A 25,532-nucleotide genomic window follows, 5' to 3' on the forward strand; every position below is an offset into this window, starting at 1 on the left:
TTTATTTGGGTTTTGCACCTGCAGATACTGAAATGGGACTGAATTCATGCAGAATTTTGCTTTGGACAAGAGGCACTGAAATAAGAACATTTAAGAATTAATTGTACTAAGTAAAAATGACTGTTAATACTGAAGAGGATTGTATTGTTTTCTCCCCTTAGATTTATTGCAGTTGATATTAAACACAATAGAATCCTGATTATCCAAACTCTCAGTATCAGAACCTTCTTTCTCTAATGAACTCCCTGCTCTATTGACTCCTGATTATCTGAACATATTTTGTTTTGCCTAGGCTGTTGGATGAATGAGAATCTACTGTAAAATCCATTCTCTGATCTTGCTTTGTCCTTTATGTGTCTTGAATTTTAACGCAATATAAAAACACCATGATTGTTTTCGCATTTGTATGATGCCAGATCTATGTCCCAGAATGTCGTGAGCTTCTTTAGAACCTTGCCTGTACTCAAGAGGAGTGAGAAGAAAGGAATAGGGAAGGTAGTCAAGGAAGGCACAACTCCCCTCCAGCAATGCATACCTTACATACTACCAGAAAGAGGAAAGTACTAGTTCCAACAAACATATTGAGCATCTTCAGTAGAGCACTTCAGTCTGGTAAAAACAATAGGCATGTCCAATTAGGTAAGGTATTTTCATGACAGCTTCCAAAGATCTCTAAGTACATTAGAAACATTAAATAATGAGTTGGCCACAGCCTGTAAAACAGGTAGTATTATCTTAGTTCCACTGGAGAGGAAACCAAGGCACAGAGACAGTAAGTGACTTTCCTGAGGCCAAGAAGGCCATGGCAGAAGAAGAAACAGAAATGTACTCTTCCTGACTCTGTTTTGTGCTTTAACCATCCTTCCTTCCTTCTCTAGCCTTAAGTGCAAGCAACCCTCAAAGCTGTTTTAGATTTGTAAAGGGGTGGATTTTTCCTCAGCCATTCAAATATGGGTTCTCTCTCTAACAATGAAGACTGTACTACAACCTCTCCTTTGTTCTGGAAAGCCACATCGTATCTTTATTCTTTTGAATGTCAGTCATGATGATGGTATTTTATTTCTAAAGGGGCAGGACAGATCCCATACCTCTCTGTAAGTTGTCTGGGGGTAGAAGGGCACTTTTGTAGGAACCAGCCATCACTTAGGCAATGAAGCTGGGAAGGGTTGTAAGTACTTTGGAGGATAGGATTAAAATTCAAAATGATCTGGACAAATTTGAGAAATGGTCTGAAGTAAATAGGATGAAATTCAATAAAGACAAATGCAAAGTACTCCACTTATGAAGGAACGATCAGTTGCACACACACAAAATGGGAAATGTCTGCTTAGGAAGGAGTACTGCGGAAAGGGATCTAGGAGTCATAGTGGACCATAAGCTAAATATGAGTCAACAGTGTAACACTGTTGCAAAAAAAGCAAACATCATTCTGGGATGTATTAGCCGGAGCCGGGATTGGCAACCTTTGGCCCGCGGCCCACCAGGGTAAGCACCCTGGCGGGTTGGGCCAATTTGTTTACCTGCTGCGTCCACTCCAGGCCAATGGGGGCTGTGGAAAGCGGCAGCCAGCACATCCCTCAGCCTGCACCGCTTCCCGCAGTCCCCATTGGCCTGGAGCGGCGAACCGCGGCCAGTGGGAGCCGCGATCGGCCAAACCTGCGGACGCGGCAGGTAAACAAACCAGCCCGGCCCGCCAGGGTGCTTACCCTGGCGGGCCGTGTTCCAAAGGTTGCCGATCCCTGAGCAGGAGTGTTGTAAGCAAGACATGAGAAGTAATTCTTCTGCTCTACTCCGCGCTGATTAGGCCTCGACTGGTGTCCAGTTCTGGGCACCACATTTCAGGAAAGATGTGGACAAATTGGAGAAAGTCCAGAGAAGAGCAACAAAAATGATTAAAGGTCTAGAAGACATGACATCTGAGGGAGGATTGAAAAAATTGGGTTTGTTTTGTCTGGAAAAGAGAAGACTGAGAGGGGACATGATAACAGTTTTGAAGTACATAAAAGGTTGTTACAAGGAGGAGGAAGAAAAATTGTTCTTCTTAACCTCTGAGGATAGGACAAGAAGCAATGGGCTTAAATTGCAGCAAAGGAAGTATAGGTTGGACATTAGGAAAAACTTCCTAACTGTCATGGTGGTTAAGCTCTGGAATAAATTGCCTAGGGAGGTTGTGGAATCCCCATCATTGCAGATTTTTAAAAACAGGTTAGACAAACATCTGTCAGGAATGGTCTGGATAATACTTAGTCCTGCCATGAATGCAGGGGACTGGACTAGATAACCTCTCCTGTGATTCTATGAACTTGAGTTCCACCAGCTCAGGGAGTAAGAAATAGGTTTACATTATAAATCGAGGGGCTCTGTCTTATAACCGCTAGTGCTGCTGCCAAACGGCTGCTGCCAAACCACTGCTGTCATTAGCTGATGGCATATTGTCAGAGGAACTTATTTAAAAAAAATAATGTTTGGTTACTTCAAAAATAAACATTTTTATAGAAGCAAGTAAAGTTGATGTAAGAGTGTACACAAGCATCCATGCTAATACCTCCCAGTATCCCTCCCCTACCTCAATATTTTGCATCTTTCCTTTTTGAATGTGGATGGATTTATTCCTGGTAAAAATGAGAGAGAGAGGCGTTTTCAAGCTCCCCCTGATACTTTAGTCAATGAACTTCAGTCCGGGCCAGGAACGCCTCTCCTATTACTTGTTTGCCTCTCTTTGCCCTCCCTTCCAAAACAGGATGGCAGTCATAGCAGAATTTTACCTTTTCCTATAGTGGTTTTAATGATGTGTGACCACATCCGCAGGGCACTCCAAAGGTGAAAGACCCTAACCCATTGCTCCACTTTGCCACTGAAATGAGGTGTTGGGGGACAATTTCTAGCACAAACAGGCTTTTCTTCAGAGCCATGTTTATTTAGATGCATAATCACAAGAAAAAAGCGTCTGTCCTAATCTTTGACCCTTTGACTTCATATTAACAAATGACCGAAGAAGAACCAGAAAATGAGCAACCACAGAGATAAAATTGACAATCTCCCAGCATTTCCACAAATACCTAATCATGCCCCTTTCCCTTCACAAAAGCCTAGATAAACAGATGAACCTTGTTGCTTGCCCTGAAGGTTAGGCTACTTGGGTTATTTCTAACAATGGGAGGTGGAGAATGAATACCAAAGGTGAGGGCTCCTTTTGGAAAATCCCCTACCAGCAGCTCCCTCTGTTATATACACAAAAGAAAACCATTAAAGTCAACGAGAGCTTTGCTACTGAATCCACAGTGTTGGATCAAGACCATGTTATTGTTGTCACCTCTTTTTGGTGGTGGAATGTCCCCTTCCACACTCTGCTTCCATGAAACTGTAGCATCTGAAGGTCTATCCCCAAAATATTCTTTTTTATGGGTGAAATCTGAGATTGATCAACACACATAATCCTCTGAAAATGTAGGGCAAGCTTCTTGTCCCATATCCTAGAAATGTACATTGGTGCCAGCAGCAAGAGCTGTGCCATGAGTAACTTCTCAGGCAGCTGCAAGAGCACATCACCTTTTTATCCATGCTCTATAACCGGTCTCTTGTGTATGCATGTAGTTCACTAGTAAAGGCGGCCTCTTCCTAGCTTGTGAAATCTGCATTTTGTGGGATACCTGTATGTGGGTAGGAAAAAAGTATGGAATTCTATATCTTGTGTGTGTGTGTCCAAATTTTACCATCCCTGTATTGGCGTGAATCAGGGACTACACTATGTAAAAGATCCAGTAGATCAGAAAGGGGTAACAGTGATGGTGAGAAGGGCATAAAACGTATGTGCTCACAGTAATAAAGCCTTCCTTCCTAATTCTTGACACATTTTAATCCTGTTCATACTAAACTCAGTGCACAATAAGGGGTGCTTAAAAGCTATATACAGACATGGGCACTTTTTGTGTGGGAGAAAAAAACAGGAATTGATAGTTTAAAGTACAATAATCTGGAGTTTAGATTTTTTTCCCTCTTGGTCTATACATACAACGTGTTATAATTAGAGATTAATTTGTGACATAGTTCACCATAATGCTGTTGTCTGTCTCTTGACGTACCTCCCTTGTAAATATTGTAGATTGTATGGTTAGTTTGCTACTAGTTCTCATAAAACACAGTCTAATACTACCAGTAATTTTTTTAAAGATATCGCCAAATTGTAGATGTTTAATGCGTGGACAGTCCTTGATTGGGCAAAAGGTTTCTTTTCTCCATCTCAATTTGGATTCTCTGTCAACATTCTGTGTTTGCCTGAACTGTCAATATTTCAGCACATGCCCTTAAATATTTGCTACAGTCCTTTTAAGTGTAATAGATGGATTCCCCATCTGAGGCTGCACATACAGAATACAGCAAATAGTGTGAGCATGCCTGTTTGTTTGCAGATTGTTTAAAGAAAAAAGGCTCAACATATGTAATGAGACAGCTTCTTCCTTCTGATATGATTAATCAGTATCATTACAATTTGATCTTTCAGCATACTACATGATACACAGGAAATTGCTTAGTACATAAGAAATTAATATTGGCTCTGTCTGCTGACAGTTTGTGTTTTTCAGGTAGGAAATGTAGAAGGACATTTCACTTTTAAAGATAACAGAGGAACAAAAGACCCTAAAATAGTGTGAAGAGAGCAGTAGTAAGGTTTTTTTTTTAATTTTCATTTGAAGAACCACAGTGCTAAACTTGCTTGTGATGCAATACCAAAGCATGATTATAAAAATATTTGATTCCAAAATATGTTGAGTAGGTCATACTCCAACAGTGAGAAGTTTTGTATCTAAATTTAGTAATTAAGTAGTATCTCTTCATAAGAAGGCTCTCTCTATGCACTCTGGTTCCACACTTTCCCTACATTTTTGTGTGCTTTTCTCTAAAACATTAGGGTTTGGATTTTTCAGAAATGCCTGAGACATATAAGCATAAGTCCCATTGAGTTTCAATAGGGCGTGTGCTCCTAAATCACCTAGTTGCTTCCAAAAATCCCACACAAACTTCTTTGAGCCTGATCCTGATCAATAGTGCACAGGTGCAGTTGGGGAGAGGGGAAGGGAAAAGGGGAATCAGTCAGAAGGGGGGAGCCCTTTCCCATAAGTGCACATGCACATCAGTAGGACAGGATACCTTCCTAGAGCTCAAAAGGGGTGTGCGGAATGTGCGTGCAGGGGTGTAGGAGCAGCACTGTGCATCACACCACATGTGCTCACTTCAATTTCTGACTTGACAGAATGGCTGTGGTAAGCACACATAGCTGGAATTACTCTGCTCTGCCGTATAATTCTAGCAAATTAGAGTGGAAATTAATTGTCATTGTTTAAAGAAAATCTAAAATCAATTCATTGAAATGCTCTTTATGTGTGGCTGTTTCAGATTTTGTGAAGGAACAGAATTTGGTTAAGATAGGGTTAAAGAAGCTACTGCTGCTGTAATATACACACCAGTGTCTTTTGGTCTTTTAAGTCTTCACGTTTCTCTTACCACAGGTTCCCTTCTTCTTGTCTAGGATATGCAAATCTCTAGGCTCCTACGAGCAACTGGCTACGGATATGCATTTCATCTTAAAACAAAGACCAAGGAAAAAATAATATGAAAAAGTTATTCAAAGGATTTTGGAAACAGGTGTTCTAAATCTACACTAATTGGATTTCAGTTAATTATTCCTTTTACTTTAGGGAATATAAGAGAGAAATATAGGGGAAAAAAACATGAACAACTTCTCTGACATACTAATTGCTCTAATATTATTTAACCTAAGCCAATTTTTTTTTCCAAACAATCAAACTGATACCCTTAAAATTACTATTCTGAAAAAATAAGTAATAAGAAAGTGGTTAAAAAGTAGATGTGGACTTTCAAAACCTACCATCACATTTTCAGCTTTCCTTATTTCAGCTGTTTTTACACTATGTACTTCCAGTTTTTTATTAGATAATAAAAAAGGAAAGAGTTCAAGTAATGTTTTTATGAGCTGTTTTTGGCTGCCTCAATACCAACATGAGGGGCTGCCCAAACCCACACAGGGGCTGGGTGAACCCCTGGATAATTTATTTTTTTCAGTAGGGCCCAAGAGTGTAATATGGATAGGATCAGGAACATATATCTAGAGCTAAGACAGCAGGGGAGTGTAAAGGGTAGCAAATTCGTGAGGGATCACATTTTTCTCTTTTGAACTTCACCCCCATAATCACTGGACTGATTCCAATATTGTGTGTTGGAATGTGGTTGAATTTTGTTGCCTTGCACACAAAGTGCTGACATGCCTCTAAATCTGACTAGTTCTAAAGGTGTTTTTTTTTTAAAGCATGGTGGGGTAGAGGGGCACCCAGTACAAACAGTCCTTGTGTACATAAAGCTGAGTCTTATGGTTATATTGAGAAAACTTCCACTGACAAGGTTTTATGAAACTGAATATTAATGGAAATGTTCTCATCAGATATTTGTTTGAAAACTTGAGTAAAATCAGTTTTGTTTTGTTTTTTGGTTTGGATTGAATCCTGCAGTGTGTGCAAAATATTGTGCTGATATATTGCAGCCAGCGAAGGGTAAATGTGGATATATGGCGTTTTTCCACTTCTCATTTAAGAAATCTGGAGTTTAGGTTAGTTTACCCACTTATTATTTTTTAATTGCAACACCACTGATTGCATTAAGTTGAGTAAAAGCAGAGAGTGAAACTAACTATAAAGGAACATGAAATTGACTAGTCTCATTTCATTGTCCAGTCTGGGAGAAATGCAAGCATAATAAATAATTTAAAATAGATTTTAAAGTTATTCCTATTTTAATAATCGGAGGTGCCACCAATAACACAGGCAAAGACATTTATTTATGATGTGAGCTTTAATTAGATAATGTCCCTTCAAAGAATGATTTTTTTGTACTGATATATTTCAAATATAAATAAAATGTTTTGCTTTTGAATGGGGATATTGTCCACTGAAATGTAACTTTATTTGCACTGCAACTTTAAGAAGATTTCAGAAAGTCTAATGAAAACCTGCCAGAGGGCAGGGCAGCAACAACTTACATTCTAGCTACTTACATGTCTGACAATTAACTGTACTTCTCAATTTAAAAAAAATGTGGACTAGGGGGCATTAAATGGTGCTTATCTATCACTGAGGCATAATCTTAAAGAGATACGCATGCCTACTACATATACATGCATATATTCCATCCCTACAAATGTGCGCATACACAAATACAACACACACCTACTATGCATTTCCATGCACGTACACTCTCATGTGACAGTGAACTTCTGTAATTTTTTACAGACTTTTGAGGGAAAATATTACTCACAGTATAAACTGATGTTATCTTTTTTTTTCATTTCTGGGGACATATTCCATAACTGGTGCTTTGGTTGGCTGGAATTTTCTTACTATTTCTAGTCTTTTTCACCCCATTTGGAGAAATAAAAAGTGATAAGGCCAAGGGCAGGACTTGAAATATATGTGGCAGAGAGTTCTCAGAGAATGGATCAAATTCTTTTTGTATTGTTTGTCTCATCTTACATACCTACCTAACCTATAGAGTTTAGAGAGTTCAAATGCCTGTAATACGTAGGTGCTAATACTCTCCTGGGGTTCACATGTGCAACTCACACTGAACTGTGATTGGAAGTTGTATATCTCAAGAAAGATTTGGTCCTCTGATATGTGTGACAACTATACAGCTCTTAATGTTTTGTTCAATGAGACTCTGTACAATATCAACATGTGTGAACATGTGTTGGCAAAAAAGTTGTTTTCCCGTGTGAGTATTTGACTCCTGTTTGCATCTGCACTCATGCTTTATCTTTGTCAGTGTAACATATAAGGTTTCTTTGTAAATCAAGATGCATCAAACATTCCTTCTTAAAAAACCAGCTCCAAAATTACAAGTTTTTTTTTTTATCAAATAAACATCATTATTATGCGGCCCTAGAAAAATTATTTCAAAATTCTACTTGTAATTGACTGTTATAATTTTAGTTTGTTTAAATAAATAATCATCAGGACACTGCTAATATACTTTTGTTCAGGTTCCTATCTTTACTTTTCCCCCTGCCTATCACTTCCAGATTTTCTTTCTCTCTCTATATATATATATCACATTTTTAGTGCAATCTTCATAGTATCTAGGTGCCAATTGATTGCCCTTTAAAAATACTTTTTGAATCAGCTGAATGCTTTTGTTTCCTTGAGATGTGAACGCATTTGCTGGATAAATATAGACTAAAAGCCTCGTTGTGATCACTCATACACATATATGTATTGCTTAGAATCTTATCATACCCAGCCTGTGCTTGTTCAGCCCAGTTTACAAGCTATGTGGGGATACATATGACTGTCTATCTGAGATCAGAAGTGGGGCCTGTGAGTCTGATTCAAAACTCATTGAAGACTTCTATGGATTTCAGTGGGCTTTGGATCAGGCTCTAAAAGTCTAATCATGGATCTCACTCATTTGAGTGTGAACAAATAGGGAGGGGGAGAGGGAAGTAATAAAACATTTTAAAATTGGACAATTGTTTTGTAAGAAAACATCACAATAGGATGTTTTGGCATGATTACATTGTATCTGAATGGCTTTGGTATCATTTTGCACCTATAGGAGTTCTTTTGTTAACACTTTTTGAATAGAAAAGTTGGTGCACTTGCACAAAAATGTATATATACAATATGGACTTAAGAATACATGACAAATCTGAATGGTATGTACATTCTATTTGTGAAATATAGCAGGGAAAAATATTTATGAGCACCATAGGACATGAAGCTCAGTGCAGTCATTTCTAAATGAAAATTATGTGACAGTTCATCTGTATTTAATGCTAACATTGCTTGATCTAGACATAAAGAATTTAGCAGCCATTTATCATAGCCTACCGTACTGTTCATTTCCTGATGTACTTGCTTAGGATACATTGGTGTTTTAATCTCAACATGAGCCACGGTCTAATTTTAGATGTTTAATGAAAGGAAAACCCAGAGAGAGACAGATTTTTCACATGGCTATTAGAAGTCTACTCCCACAACTTGAATTGGTTGGTCTTTTTAATACATACTCCCAGAAGCCATTGCTTGGTTCCTGCACCAGATGCAGGTGTTCCCTTGTGCTGTCAGCCAGGAATGATTAATGAGGATTTGCCCCTACTGAAAGCAGTCTTTGGAGCATTGTTCAGGGCATCTGTGGAACTGTCGGGGGAGACAAGGACACAAGTGAACAACCAATTATTTGGCCATCACTGAGGCAGCATGAAAAAGACATCAAATTGGACGGAGGAGCAAAGCTTTTGTTTTGTGATCATATTTTTAGGTGTTAATAATAGAGGAATTTTACCTGCTTCTTTTTTCCCCCTTTGGTCAGGCATAGGTCTAAAGCTAAAAAGATTAAAAAAAAAAAAGATTGTGGTTCTTTAAAAGTATAAAAGGGAGAAGAACACACACAATTGATTCCTTGGTGGTTGCATGGTGGGTATAAAGATGTTTTGCTCTGCTAAAAATTCAGTGGGTAGGAGGATCCTTCATGCAGGGAGCTCCTTAATTGCTGGCCATACAAACAGTTAGGAAGACTGGGGCTTTAACAAGTGATAGCACAGGGAAATGCTGCATTAGGATTCTGAAACAGAAAAAGAGCAAAACTGGGAAACATTTCCAAGATTATATTCAGCATTCAGTATGCTTCCTTCTTTCTATCAGGAAGAAGATACTCTTAGGTCCAGAAGAGAGTTGTTTTTTTGTTTGTTTGTTTTTTGTAAAGGGGGTATTCAGACTACTAAATTCTTATTTGGCAAGACTTGTGATTTTTAAATAATAATCCTAAATCAGCTAAAGAAAATGTTATATTTTCAGCACAATCCAAATGAGGATTAGGTTGACACCTTTTATTTGTGTAAAATACTTCTTATGTTAAGTCTTCTCAAGCCTGTTGTTTTCAGTATTTTAAGAATTAGTGAAGCTATAGAGTGAAAATGAAGTCTTCAAAAGGAAGATAATATTTTATTAGTAGTTAATAACACATGCAGTATCACAATGTCAACCACTCCACACAAAAAATCTGCTTTACATTTTTATTGGTTAATACTTTTGTTTCTTTCAAACAAAAAGGGTTCAAGTCCCTAAATGATTACAAATATTATCAGAAATACCTCTTGGAGGGAGGCTATTAAGCTAGACATAGAGGCAAAGGGGCTAAAAAAATCTAAATAATTATTCCCAAAAAGAAAGTGATATATTTTAGGCATAACATTTTTAGTGTGGTGGAATCATGGCCTATTTTGCACTTGCAATAAACACGTGAACTACTGTGTATACATGTAAATACCTATTTCTATGCCCCAAACCATTTTGTACATACTGTGGTGAGTACAGTCTTATATGCATCCTTGCTTGTGCAAAATTAGAGCGTGCAGTTGAAAATTTGCCCCAAGATATCCAGACATGTCAGCTAAGATTCAAACATTTGAAAAGTCTGAATAATCAACTAACTTCTATATCTGCTATTGAAGGATTATTTTATAGAACATGCAAAAATGTAAAACAAATACACAGAAAATATTATTTAGTCCCAACAATTGGAGGAAAAAAGTAGACTACTCGATCAAGTGGAAAAAAAGTGGTAGGCTGAAACCATAAAGGACAGAATTTGTATGTTTTTTTAAATACACATCTGTCTGAAGCTTTCATATTTTAGGAACACCATGTAGCATGCTACAAATGAAACTCTTCCCCAAAAGGAAATCAGAGGCAGTCATATGAAACACCAGGAAAGTATCGTAATTTCTGTATCAGGAATACTCCAATTAACAGCTCTTGAATTGCATACAGCACTGCTTAGACCAGCAAATGTCTCTTTCCTGGTGTGATGGGCATTTGCTCCTCTTCCCCAAAAGCTATCTCTTAGAGCCACTCAGAGGTCAGCCCTGACCCCTCTTCTATTTGATATCTGTGCTATTAAATGAGTTTGTTTGAGGTTATGGGTTCAAATGCTCTCAATATAGCTATCAGATACCCTCAACTCTGTTTCCTTCTTGTCAGGAGCAGACAACGGCATCATCCAAATGTCCCAGTGTCGGAAAGAAATAATTACCCGACTGAAGAACAGTGGGCTCAAACTCAACCCAGGCAAGATAGAGATGAAGCTGGTAAGAAAGAGGAAGCACTTCAAGGAAATGACAAAAACTCTATTGAAGGCATTTGCTCTCTGATTGTCAAGGTGATGCACAGTCTTTCCTAATCCTAGACTACCAAGTAGCAACAATGGCCAGAAATGCCTTCTTCAGCTAGGCAGAAGACTGCCCCCTTTGCTCGCTGATGTGTCCCTTGCTACAGTAATTCATGGCCATGCTGGATTAGTGCAAAATGATCCCTCCCTTTGGGTTGTCTGTGAAGGCTGCATGGAAGCATCAAATGACACAATTTGTGACACAAATTAAGGAGAGCATATCTAACCATTTCTGTACCCAGCATTGGCTCTGACCACAATACTGGAAGTGCTTTGAGATTGTGGTCATCATTTCAGCTCTTTCAGTGGGCTAGGATGTTGCTGTCTCTAAGGCTGTTTCTCTCTCTACCAGTTTTAGAACACAACAATCTATGGGGACAGGACAGGTAAGAGAGCCCAGGATGGAACTCTGAGGTTTGGAGGGCACAACTTTCTTGATGGAGGCCCTTTTGCGATGGAACTACCTGACAGTAGAGATCAGGTTGAATTTGAATCTTGTCAAGTACAGACACAATGCAAGACTCCCCTGTTTGCACAAGCCTTAGAATCATAGAATCATAGAATATCAGGGTTGGAAGGGATCTCAAGAGGTCATCTAGTCCAACCCCCTGCTCAAAGCAGGACCAAATTCCCAACTAAATCATCCCAGCCAGGGCTTTGTCAAGCTGGGCCTTAAAAACCTCCAAGGAAGGAGACGCCACCACCTCCCTAGGTAATGCATTCCAGTGCTTCATCACCCTCCTAGTGAAATAGTGTTTCCTAATATCCAACCTGGACCTCCCCCACTGCAACTTGAGACCATTGCTCCTTGTTCTGTCATCTGCCACCACTGAGAATAGCCGAGCTCCATCCTCTTTGGAACTCCCCTTCAGGTAGTTGAAGGCTGCTATCAAATCCCCCCTCATTCTTCTCTTCTGGAGACTAAACAATCCCAGTTCCCTCAGCCTCTCCTCATAAGTCATGTGCTCCAGACCCCTAATCATTTTTGTTGCCCTCCGCTGGACTCTTTCCAATTTTTCCACATCCTTCTTGTAGTGTGGGGCCCAAAACTGGACACAGTATTCCAGATGAGGAATGTCGAATAAAGGGGAACGATCACGTTCCTCGATCTGCTGGCAATGCCCCTACTTATACAGCCCAAAATGTCGTTAGCCTTCTTGGCAACAAGAGCACACTGTTGACTCATATCCAGCTTCTCGTCCACTGTGTAGCCTTCCTACAGTAAAGGTTGCCAAATGGCCCAATGGCATCTCTTCCCTCTCTGTGTGATCCAGTCCTATCTGGACAATAATTCTTGGTTCTACTGTTCATATTTGGCCCTTAGATCCTATAAGTGCATTATAAATTAATAAATACTATGAATAAGGTGTCGTGCAGCATCTTGTTGATGATACCTCATTAGCCCTGTGAGAAATAGAAATTTAAAACAAAACCATAGACAAATGGATATGGACATACAGTATGGGATAAAGCTATGTTTGTGCTAAACATAAAGCAACTAAAGCAGCTATGAACATCAGCTTTGATTTAGTTTTACAAATTGCTCCAATGGAGAGTTATAGTATTACAAAATTCATCACTTATTTAGTGATGAGAACCCCATATCACTTCACAAGCATTAGTTCATTATTAAGTCTCACAACACTATAGCAAGTAGTACTATGTTTTTTCTCTGCAGGATGACTTTTCCCCCTGCTTCACCAGATCGATGCTCCCTTCCTTATTATGTTAATGATGGTATTATATACAATTTACTTTGCATACACTTGTGACACACAGTTTTGTATTCTACATCATATTGTGGCTCTTTGACTCTTCTTGTTGAAAAAGGGACTCTGGCTGATAATTGCTGAATGCTTTATAAATAGCATGGCTGTAGAACTGAAATGCTAGAATTTCTAACAACAGTCTGCAGCACTGAAAAGAGAAACTTAATTATAACCAGAACCCAAAATATACTATTTGATTCTTTTTTTAAATAAATATTTTTGTGTTGAAACTAGTGTTCATGAAAAGTACTGGATTGACAGCACTGGAGACCTATGTCTTGCTTTCTATTCATAGAGTGGATACTGTACAAACTGCAGGAGTTTGAACTTATTGACACAGCTGGACTGGATGAGACAGCTATACCACTGCCTACTGTGGGAAATTTGAAATACCTAAGTCTTTCCTTTCGGCAGTCCCCGGTGCCATTTCTGTCCCCTCCCATTTTTTCCTTTCCTCACACAAACATGTACCTGCTTTCTCTCTCCCACTTGAGGAGAAAAGTGGCATATAATAGTTTTTGGGGTTTTTGTTTTAAATTAGGAAGATAATATATCTGTGTTGCCAACCTCAATTATTCAAAAATTGGTAGGACCCAAAAAATAATGATTCACTTAAAAATCTTGAAATTTTAAGACCCTCGATCTTTTTCTTTGCCCTCTGGTTTTCGAGCCTTCAGGGTCACGTTTCCAAGGTTTTTTCCACAACCATGAAAGCTAGACTCTCTTATGTTTCTTTTTAAATGTAAGCTGAAATTCTTATGTAACCACATGACTGCAAGAACTGGGACTTGAAAAAAGACACCCATGAGACCCAGAATATAATGGAAAGTTGGCAACACTGCATTCTCTATTTTAAGTGCATTTAGGCAACAGTGAGGCTCAAAAATTTAAGAGCTGTCTTCACTGCAGCTTGTCTTGGCAGAATTAACATTTTTATTCCTCTTCTCATCTGTATAATGCTACTCTACGGTTATGGCCATTACAGCCATGGTAGTTGTGTCACTGATGGCCACAACCACACCAAATTGAGATTTTCGAAGCAGTCTCGAGCACCCTAAAAAATCTCCCCAAAGCCTTAGGTTAGGTGGGTCTGCAGGCAAACCAAGCAAAATCTTTAAAGCAGCCCTTGAAATTCAGCCAATGAGCCATTTGCTAAACAGGAATGAATTTGCCCTCCTGCTTATGACAGCATAAAGGGACCATAAAAGCCCCAGTCCATCTTGAGAAGAAGACACTGGTGCTGGCACTGAGTAAGACAGCCACAGTCTGGCTTATGAGGCCACCTTCACAAAGTCTGGCACTGGCTGTATTCTGGTGGTAGAGCTGGGGAGCCAGTCCAGGTATCACTCTGGGCCCAAGGTCCCTGAAAATTGAACTCTTTATTCCATAAGCAGTTTCAGCTGCCTCTGCATAATAGAACAGGGGCTTTCATAGCAACTCTCCCCCTGACTTTTTGTATCAAAAGCTAAGCCACTTAACAGTACAGTTTCCAATACTGCAAAGGGTAGGAGGAGCTGTGGGACTGCAGTGGACTCTGCCATGAAATTCTGTGCAATGCTGCTGCCGATAGGCAGCTCAGTTAGTGCTGTTGTTAAACACTTGGATTCCTTAAGATATGCTGGGGCCTGTTTTGGCCCCTCTAGGAGCCAATAACTGGGAGGTCACAAAGGCCTGTGCTCCCTCCCCTCTGAACTGTGAGTTTGGTGCTGCAACTCTGAGATGCAAAATTCCAGCCAATGTGTTTGCCCATATGTATGACAGTTAAGGTATATACATGCTCATATGTTCACACCCACCCACTTATTAAATCCATCTTTCTCCATCCTCCAATCCCTACCTGCAGAAATCCAGCTTCACTTTTTACAAACTTTGTTTTGCTATTTTCAACTTTAATTCTGGCTCCTTCTGAAGCACCACACCTCACTTAGAAGGGGTGTGTGCATGAGTGGAAGGGCTCCCTTACCCATCGCTTCCTTTCACTAGCCACCTTTATTCTTGTCTCTAAATCTCCGCTCTGCACCTTGCGTTTCAGTGCAGGATTTGTTCCTTCTCTTCCTTTTCCCACCATTAACACAATCCTGTGTCCTCCCTTGTTTCCCCTCCCTCCTTTTCCATCCACTCCTTCATTCACACGTTCACTTTTTCCATTCACACGCTTTCTCACCCACTCTTGTTTGTCCTCTCTCCATTCATCCTAGAATTGGGCAGGCTGTTTTCTATACCTGAGGAAGCTGAGGCTGATTTATTAATGATTATGTTCTTAAATTTGATGGGGTAATATGATGTAGTATTCACAAGCTGGAATAATGGGATGGTTAAGTATCAATCTGATTATTTTTAGTAAGGCTCTCTTTTGAATTCAGATTTTCTTTAACATTCTTTATAATACAAATAACTTACTGAAATAAAAGCACAGATCTCAATCAATAACTGCAGATTAGCTATGTACAATACATTCCATTCCTTACTGATAGGTAAAGCTTCAGCTTCTACATTTTAGGTGTTAGAACTGTGAAATTAGTGTGATCTGTTAAGCTTGCTAGACTGTGTGTGTTTCTTTCAGTATAAAAACCTTACCCCCCTCCTAGATGTATTTTATTGCCTTTCATAAGGCCACATTAATGTTAAAGGGTATCACAACACATGTTGTGTCTGTTTGTTCCGGTGAAGACTCTACTTATCATGTAATCCTTATTTAAAAGCTGATTTTAGTGTGTTTTAGAAGATCGGAAAATGCAGACAATATGCCACATTCTGATTAGATGCTAACAAGCAGTATTCAGCACATCTCGGAAAAGCAAAAGGAAATGTAGTCCTTCGGGGAAAAGAAATAGACACAGCATGCACCCTGATCCATAGATGCAGGGAGGGAGTCCCAATAAGTCTTTGTGTAGGGATTAGTGGGATAAATACAATACATAACCACCACTCTTTTAACAACCATAGTGAGGCTATTACTGGTGTACCTTCTTATCTTAACCACAGGTCTCTAATAATGATATAATGACTGAAGCAGAGTCTCCAAATAATACATATTCAGTATGTTTTACATATCAGAGATCTTCTTCTCTTGTGTCCTGAAAGACCTTTAGTTCCAAAAATATTTGGGAGAGTAGTTTGTGAGTTTTTCTATTACTGCACATCACCAAGCAGCCAATAGAAGTAAAAGGACACTTCATCAAATGACTTATAAAATCCAGTTCATTTGAAAATATCTAAACCTACTTTCCAGCTCTCATGTGGGAGTGTATGAACTTGCTTTGCCTAATTTCAAATCCATTTGAACTTAGTGGTTTTGAAAATTTAACATAAATGTTCTTGAGTTTGCATTTCACTCAGCAGGGACTGAAAAGAAGGAGCAGAGGTGGAGACAGAGAAAACATCCAATGCAAAAATAGTGTCAAAAAGATACAGAGGGAAAAAATGTATGCAGTCAGGATCGGATTTACACCTTACGCTTCTCTAGGCACAGTATCTTCAGCGCCCTCCCTGCCTACAGCTGACTTTCATGTTGCACACAGTTTTAGAGAGGTATGATGCCCCTAGGCAAGTGCCTTCTGTGCCTAATTGGAAATCTGGCCCTGGATGCAGTATGCAATATGTATATATGATATGCAAAATACCTACTTCTTTCTCAATACCCATTATATTTTATAACACAGAGGTTTCTCTTTAGCTAGAAAATCATGTTTGTTTTGTTTTATCTTTTAATTTAATCACCCATGGAATGAAAAAATAGTGGATTAATTTACAGAAGAAAATGACTCATACAGCTGAATTAGTTACATGAACCTAAAGATTCACTTGAGAGGGTCACAGAACTTTGAGCTCCATGAAGATCATCTAGCCCTAGTACATAATGTAGCTGCAGTGGATACAGTGTTCACTATATAATTTATGCTGATAATTTGTGTTTTCATCTAACACCTTCCCCCCCGCATCCTGAAACATCATCTGAGTTGTGAAGAGTCATAGCTTCTTAGTCTGAATTAATGGCCCTACATTGTATATGGTAGGTAGAGGGGGGTAAAATTAATTCAAATCTTGTAAAATTGTTGGGTTTAGGGAGCATTCTGTATTCTGACACTTGAGAGACTTTGAGTGTCCGAGAGGTAGAAGAGATCTCATTGTAAAGAGAGTTATCTACAACATCAGTGTTAAGCACTTTGGGATATGAATAAAATGCATAATTGACCATGCTCCTGTAACTGGCAATCTTAGCAGACAGGTATTATGACTTATTGGTATGTGGCTTTCCAACATTTTATTCCAAAAGTAAAACACTTAATGTTGCAACAGGACATACGAGTGACATGAAGTGATCCACTTTGCTACCTTACTGTCTGCTAGCTAAATCTATCTAGCTCTCAGTTCAATCACGTCCACTTAGAGGTCAAGTTCATTTACCCTGCCAGATGATCTAGTTCAACTTCTGGTGTTGCCATCACAGATTGAAGGTCAAATCCTTTATCTGTTTTACCCAAACTAAGATGGACACTATTCCTTGTGTGACAGACCCAGACCAGTGGGGTATAGGAGTCTGGTAGAGGGCAAATATACTGGTCACTGGATGAGTAGTTTTCTGTTCCCTGAGTGACCAGAGCAGGGGCTGCACTAGAGTAATCAGGAACCTGCTAGAACCAGTTAAGGCAGGCAGGCTAATTAGAACACCTGGAGCCAATTAAGAAAAAGCTGCTAGAATCAATTAAGGCAGGCTAATCAGGGCACCTGGGTTTTAAAAGGAGCTCACTTCAGTTTGTGGTGGGAGTGTGAGGAGCTGGGAGCAAGAGGCGCAAGGAGCTGAGAGTGAGAGGGTGTGCTGCTGGAGGACTGAGGAGCACAAGCATTATCAGACACCAGGAGGAAGGTCCTGTGGTGAGACTAAGGAAGGTGTTTGGAGGAGGTCATGGGGAAGTAGCCCAGGGAGTTGTAGCTGTCATGCAGCTGTTACAGGAGGCACTATAGACAGCTGCAGTCCACAGGGCCCTGGGCTGGAACCCGGAGTAGCGAGCGGGCCCGGGTTCCCCCCAAACGTCCCAATTGACCTGGACTATGGGTTCTTCCAGAGGGGAAGGTCTCTGGGCTGTTCCCCAACCCACATGGTGAATCTCTGAGGCAAGAAAATCCACCAATAAGCGCAGGACCCACCAAGATAGAGGAGGAACTTTGTCACACTGGTGAGATCAGAAGTGGGATATTGGGATGCACAGCGCAGCGGAAGAAGGAGGGTGATTTAAAAAAAAAAAAACAACAAAAAAAGAGAGGGTTTAGTTTTTTTCACCACAATAGATGACGTAGTGCAGGCACTGATACAAGCTACGGCAGCCCAGCAGGAGGCTACCCATGTCCAGGCAGCCGCCCAACAGGAGGCAGTGCGGCTGCAGCAAGAGACTAATCGCCTGCTGATGGACCAGGCTGCTCAAGACCGAGCTATGTTGTGGGAACTGGTAAACCAGGTAAAGTCCCTTACAGAGCTGAATCGCGGCAATGATGGGACGTGGCTCATACGGGCCAGCCATTGGCTGCAGAAAATGACATGGGAGGATGAGGTAGAGGCATACCTTCTGGCCTTTGAGAGGACAGCCCTATGGCATCCTTGCCCCATTCCTGTGTGGGGAGGCCCAGAAGGCCTACCATGATCTGCCTGAAGAGGCTGTGGCAGACTACCCCCAGCTGAAAGCAGAGATCCTGGCCAGATCTGTAAAAAGCAACAGATAAGAAGTGAGGTTCTTACCCACGAAAGCTTATGCTCCCAATACTTCTGTTAGTCTTAAAGGTGCCACAGGACCCTCTGTTGCTTTTTACGGATTCAGACTAACACGGCTACCCCTCTGATACTTGGCCAGATCTGAGGTAATGACAGCAGTGCAAGCCCAGCAGTATCACGGTTGGAGGTACCAGGAAGACAAAACCCCGCGGTCCCAATTGTATGACCTCATCCATCTCACATGAAAGTGGTTGCAAACAGAGTCCCGGAGTCCGGAAGAAATACTAACGGTTCTGGTCATCGAAGTTCGGGTGACTGGGCCACCAGGAGGGCCCAGGTGGAAAAAGAGAGAGGCTGAAGGCCCATCAGAGGCCACAAAGAGTCGGAGCACTGAGGGAGAAGAGGATCGTGGTGCTAGACTGCCCCAACCAACAGACCGGGGAACGCCTAGGGCTCCATACATATGTTATGCCTGCGGGGAGTGGGGACACATAGCTGCACAGTGTCCCAATGCTGAGGAGCCTATGCAGTGTAACCTGGGGAACTGGGCAGATCCATGCTCCCTAATCCACCTTGTGGGGATCTCACTAACCCCACATATGTATACCAGACCAGAGAAACTAAATGGGGTAGGGACCATGGCACTGGTTGATTCAGGGAGTGCTATCACGCTTATCTCAGGGAAGCTCGTGAAGCGTAGTCAGCTGCTGCAGGCTAAACGTACAGGGATAACATGTGTCCATGGGACAGTTAGTTACTACCCCACCATCCCAGTAAAATTCGAGATCCAAGGGAACACTACTGAGGTAGCAGCAGGTGTAATCCCTAAACTCCCAGACCCGATACTCATAGGGGGGACTTCCCAGGGTTTGGAAATTGACTCCCAGTAGGGGAATTGGAGAAAGATGGGGACCCTAAAATTGGTGAGGCATCCACAGCAGACTGTCAACCCCCAATCTTCTCTGAAATATCCCCAGATTTGTTCTCCACTCCCAGACAGGGTAGAAAGACAAAAAGGGAAAGAAGGGCAGTTAAGGCCTTGGGAACCGGAATACTGACCCAAAGCCAGAGGGTCACTCTTATAGGTAGGTGGACCCGCGCAGGTGAAAAGGAGGTCACGCAGGAGGGAGAAGCACCTTAGTCTGACCCCCACCCTAATGCTTCTGAACCAGTAGAGGCAACAGAGACTGGGCCCCTAGATCTTGGGCAGATTAGCCTTGGGAGAGGAAATTTTGGACGGGACCAGGCAGAAGACCCAAGGTATGACAACATTAGGAAGGAGGTGACTGAAATAGATGGGGTCCCCGTGGAAGGGAAAACCCTGGGACCAGGACCCTACTTCATAATGAAGAAGGATCTCTTATACCGGGTTGCACCGGTACAGGGGCAGAAGGTACAGCAGATCCTAGTACCTCAAAAACACCAGAATGCTGAATTAAGTCTTGCTCATAGTCATCTTTTTGGGGGGCATTTGGGGGTAGAGAAGACCCTGGCATGAGTCCTAAGACGGTTTTTCTGGCCAGAAGTATATGAAGAAGTGCGGAGGTACTGTGCCTCCTGCCCGGAGTGTCAGCTGCACAGTCCCCGTCCCCACTTGAGGGCACCTTTAGTACCCCTTCCCATCATAGAGGTCCCCTTCTAGCGAATAGCCATGGACCTAGTGGGACCCCTGGAGAAGACGGCTCGGGGCCACCAATATATACTTGTTGTTTTGGACTATGCTACTCGCTACCCAGAAGCCGTCCCCCTGCGGAACACGGCCTCTAAAACTATAGCCAAAGAGCTGGTGGGGATCTTTGCCCGAATGGGGCTACCGAAGGAGATATTAACTGACCAAGGAACCCCATTTACGTCGAAGCTAATGAAGGACCTCTGTACGCTGCTCCATATACATACCCTGAGAACTTCGGTCTACCATCCGCAGACTGATGGGTTGGTAGAAAGGTTTAACTGAACCCTCAAGGCTATGATAAGGAAGGTGGTAAGTCGGGATGGGAAGGATTGGGACACCCTACTACCTTACCTTATGTTCGCTGTCTGGAAGTATCTCAGGCCTCAACTGGGTTTTCCCCCTTCGAGTTATTATACGGGTGTCACCCCCGTGGCATACTAGATATTGCCAAAGAGATCTGGGAAGAGGAACCCAATGACGGGAGAAATATAATAGAGCATGTAATGCAGATGCGAGACCGGATAGCCCGGGTTACCCCTATTGTACGGGAACATTTGGAGAAGGCACAGGAGGCCCAGCGAACCCATTACAATCACCAGGCAAAAGTGCGACAGTTCCAACCAGGGGATCGGGTTATGGTGTTGGTACCCACGGCAGAAAGCAAGCTTCTGGCCCTATGAGGTGGTTGAACCCGTGGGGGAAGTAACCTACAAGGTGCGGCAGCCAGGACGCAGAAAACAAGAACAGATTTATCACGTTAACCTTCTGAAACCCTGGCATGCACAAGAGGCGTGCACAACAGTCCAAAAAGACCTAACCCAGGAAAACAAGCCTTCCAAACAGGTGAAAGTGTCTCCCGATTAAACACCAGACCAGAAGAATGAGGTGTCTGAGATGATCTTCCAGAACCAAGATGTGTTCTCGACAAAACCGGGTCGAACAACTGAGACATATCACCACATCGTCACGAACCCTGGGGCCAAAGTAACAATGAGGCCCTATCGGGTGCCAGCGGCAAAAAGGGAGGAAATAAAAGCAGAAGTAAAAATAATGCTGGAGTTGGGGATCATCGAAGAATCCCACAGTCAGTGGTCCAGCCCAATCGTGCTGGTGCCCAAACGTGATGGCACCACAAGATTTTGCAACGACTTCCGGCGACTAAACGAAGTATCCCAGTTCGACGTGTACCCCATAACTCGCATAGATGAGCTAGTGGACCGTCTGAGTAATGCCCGGTACTTGACTACCCTAGACTTGACAAAGGGGTACTGGTAGATTCCCCTTGCAGAAGACGCAAAGGAAAAGACTGCGTTCCCTACACCAGAGGGTCTTTTTCAATATACTGTGCTCCCTTTTGGACTACATGCGGCCCCCGCTACCTTCCAGCGCCTCATGGACAAGCTATTACGCCCGCATAACAGTTATGCTGCTGCCTACTTGGACGATGTGGTCATTCATACCCCAGACTTGGAAACCCACCTGGAGAAGGTGGAGGCAGTCCTTGATACCTTGGCCTTACAGCAAACCCTGCCAAGTGCGCTGTAGGGTTTACAGAGGCCAAATATTTTGGCTACATTGTGGGAAAAGGTCTGGTAAAACCCCAAGTGAACAAGTTAGAGGCCATCCAAACTTGGCCCCAACCAAGTCGCAAGAAACAAGACCGGGCGTTCCTAGGTGTGGTGGGGTATTACTGACGATTTATCCCCCACTTTGCCACAAGGGCAAGCCCCCTGACAGACCTAGTGAAAGCCCGTGGACCTGATCTGGTGAGATGGTCTGACGCAGCAGAGGAAGCATTCACAACCTACAGACTGCCCTCTGCAGTAACCCCGTACTGATAGCCCCTGATTTCACCAAGGAGTTTATCCTGCAGACGGATGCATCGGAAGTAGGGTTGGGGGCCGTTCTATCGCAGATGGTCGGGGAGGAGGAACACCCAATTCTATACCTCAGTCAGAAACTCCTTCCAAAGGAACAAAAATATGCAGTGGTGGAGAGAGAATGCCTCGCTGTAAAATGGGCCATGGAAACATTGCGATACTACCTGCTTGGGCGCAGATTTGTCCTCGTGACCGACCATGCCCCTCTTCAATGGATGCAGTGGAACAAGGAGAAGAACACAAGGGTGACCAGATGGTTCTTATCCCTCCAACCTTTCCAGTTCCGTGTGCAACACAGAGCAGGGAGCCGTCATGGCAACGCCGATGGCTTGTCACGTGTGCACTGTCTGGCGTCCCAAGCTGCCCAACCCCTTGGTGTTGAGCAGGGGGAAGGGATATGTGACAGATCCAGACCAGTGGGGTATAGGAGTCTGGTAGAGGGCAAATATACTGGTCACTGGATGAGTAGTTTTCTGTTCCCTGAGTGACCAGAGCAGGGGCTGCACTAGAGTAATCAGGAACCTGCTAGAACCAGTTAAGGCAGGCAGGCTAATTAGAACACCTGGAGTCAATTAAGAAGAAGCTGCTAGAATCAATTAAGGCAGGCTAATCAGGCTAATCAGGGCACCTGGGTTTTAAAAGGAGCTCACTTCAGTTTGTGGTGGGAGTGTGAGGAGCTGGAAGCAAGAGGCGCAAAGAGCTGAGAGTGAGAGGGTGTGCTGCTGGAGGACTGAGGAGCACAAGCGTTATCAGACACCAGGAGGAAGGTCCTGTGGTGAGACTAAGGAAGGTGTTTGGAGGAGGCCATGGGGAAGTAGCCCAGGGAGTTATAGCTGTCATGCAGCTGTTACAGGAGGCCCTATAGACAGCTGCAGTCCACAGGGCCCTGGGCTGGAACCCGGAGTAGTGGGTGGGCCCGGGTTCCCCCCAAACCTCCCAATTGACCTGGACTGTGGGTTCTTCCAGGGGGGAAGGTCTGTGGGCTGTTCCCCAACCCACTCTGAGGCAAGAAAATCCGCTAATAAGCGCAGGAGCCACCAAGATAGAGGAGGAACTTTGTCACACTTGCTATGAGTCTTTGGTGGGAGACTATAAGTCTCATTATAGTATCCCATGATTTAGCTGCATCTCTCTCTCCACACTTGATACTGAGATATTTACTTATTCTTTTTTGGTATTTTGGTATTGAAGTTCAAGTATCTTCACTTAAGAAATGCTAATACTCTCCCTTACAGGCTTAGGGCCAAATTCCACCTTCATGTCCACACCTGTATCTGGGAGTAGAATTGGGTCCCAAATGAACTTCAGACCTACTGTGCATGTTCAGGTATATTCAGTCTGTCAGCCTGTCTGTCACCTCCACAGCATGCTCCAGCAAAGATTTCTGGCCAAGTTTTAGTTACTTTCCACTAGAATTGGTTGGGAACTTTTCAACAAAATATTTTTCTGACAGCACAAGCCACAATGGAAACTCTTTTGCAGAAGTGTATTGGTTTTGACAAAACTTTCATTAATGAGGAATTTCTGTTCAGGAAGAGACCAACCCCAGGATAGCTAATGACCCAGTGGGTATGGTGCGCTACCCAGGCATTACCCTCATGCTAAGGGCATGACCCTACTTAAGAGAGTGGCCTTATAGCCCAATAGTTGATGCACTCAAATGGGATGTGGTAGACTTAGGTTCAAGCTTCTGGTCTGCCTGAGTCTCTCTCTGGCTCAATGAATATTTTAATTTTTTATATACAAGGGAACAGCTTCAATAGGAGAGAGACTGACTCTGTAGCACAATGATTAGGGCACTTCCTAGGGATACAAGAGATCCAGTTTCAACTCTCTGCTTTGAATCAGACAGAGCAGTGACTTGAATAATGGATTCCCATAGCCTCTAGGGGTACCCTAATCTTTGGGGTGGATTTTTTGTGGACAAATGTACAAAGGTGTAGGTTTTGTCATGGTGTAAAAATTCTTGTTTTCTGGCCAGTCCTCCTTTCCACCAGTGTGCTTGCACAAAGTGGGCATATACCCAGTCAATCCTGCCCTCTGGGGATTCCCTTTGTGACAGGATTATTCCTTGGTAGTGTAGAGCTGCAAAAGCAGCTCATCACTGCCACCCTTCTTGGCCCATGGTAGAAGGTGCATGGCTGCGATATTTGTTGCATCCAGCTGATCCAGCTATCATAACAGATCCTGGAGTTGGGGGGGGGGAGGACAGCATGAATAGCTGCTCTATTTTGTGCTGAGGACTGTGTGGGTGCCAAGCAGCCACAGGGAGTGGAAAGTGATTTAAAGCCATATTTCTTCCCTCCGTTGTGCTGCATCAAGTACAGCTCAGCCAGACCAGGCAATCTGGTCCTCTCATTTTATTTTATTAAAGGTTTTAATTAAATTTAATTGTAGAGGTTTTACCAAGCCTCAGCTTTCTTAATTGGCTTCAGCTCTCCAAGACTGATGTAATTTGGGAGCACAGCTTCAACCATTGCTGAAATCCAGAGCCAAATCTTTATTGTGGGTGCTGTAATTCCCTCTATGGCCTCCGCAAGTTTTAGTTCCCCAATCCGCAGATTCTGAGTCCCTTGGTCCAATAGCTGCACTGCCTTCCTTTTCTGTTCTTGGTGTTCTCCAAATTTCCCCAGCAGCAGAGACAGCACTGGCAGTGCAGGGATTATAATTTCCCTGAGAGCTGCTGCTTCAGACACAAGGGAATGAGCAGAGGGGACATGAGTGTGGCTGCCAACAGCAGCTTTAACTCCTCTAATACAAAGGAGCTCCTTTCTGCATTTGTTTCTTTCTGGTATCATGGTTTTTTTGGGAGAATCAGGATAGTGTGAGTTATCTAAAGACCTGCAACAGCAGTGCTCAGTTTATACACACACACACACACACACACACACACACACACACACACACACACACACACACACACACACACACACACACACACACACACACCGTCTCTATTTCACTCCATACCACTTTTAATTCTCCTCAGTCCTCCATACCATTGTGGCTACTGTTGGCAAAAGAGCTAGCTTTGCCACTTCTTGTTATATAGAACAGCCATCATATTATATTGTTATTGCAGGAGTCATGAGATGGTGTTGTTACACATTGGCTAACAAGTCATTTTACTTAGTATGTGAGTCTTTGAAGATATGCATGTGGTGTTAGTTTGGTGATGTAATTTCTTCTTGGGAGAGCGGTGGGAAGCAGAAAGGGAGTTTGCTCTCTGCCTTAATCTCTCCAACTAGTCCATTTTGGGGGCAGAGTTG

At 42.5% G+C, this 25,532-nt stretch overlaps 1 long non-coding RNA gene across 2 annotated transcripts in view; it reads left to right on the top strand.

Annotated features, from left to right (window-relative positions):
• Window positions 1-25,532, top strand: part of LOC122174437 (uncharacterized) — a 243,469-nt gene that overhangs the window by 187,608 nt on the left and 30,329 nt on the right. Inside the window, exon 4 of one of the 2 annotated variants that reach the window (XR_010599553.1) lies at window positions 11,049-13,755. The exons of the other annotated variant lie outside the window; for it this stretch is intronic. This is a non-coding gene — a long non-coding RNA (uncharacterized LOC122174437). Of the gene's footprint in view, window positions 1-11,048; window positions 13,756-25,532 lie in introns of those variants that run through there. 2 annotated transcript variants of the gene reach the window in all.

The sequence above is a fragment of the Chrysemys picta genome, chromosome 3 (assembly GCF_011386835.1).
Source record: "Chrysemys picta bellii isolate R12L10 chromosome 3, ASM1138683v2, whole genome shotgun sequence".
Lineage (NCBI taxonomy): Eukaryota > Metazoa > Chordata > Testudines > Emydidae > Chrysemys > Chrysemys picta.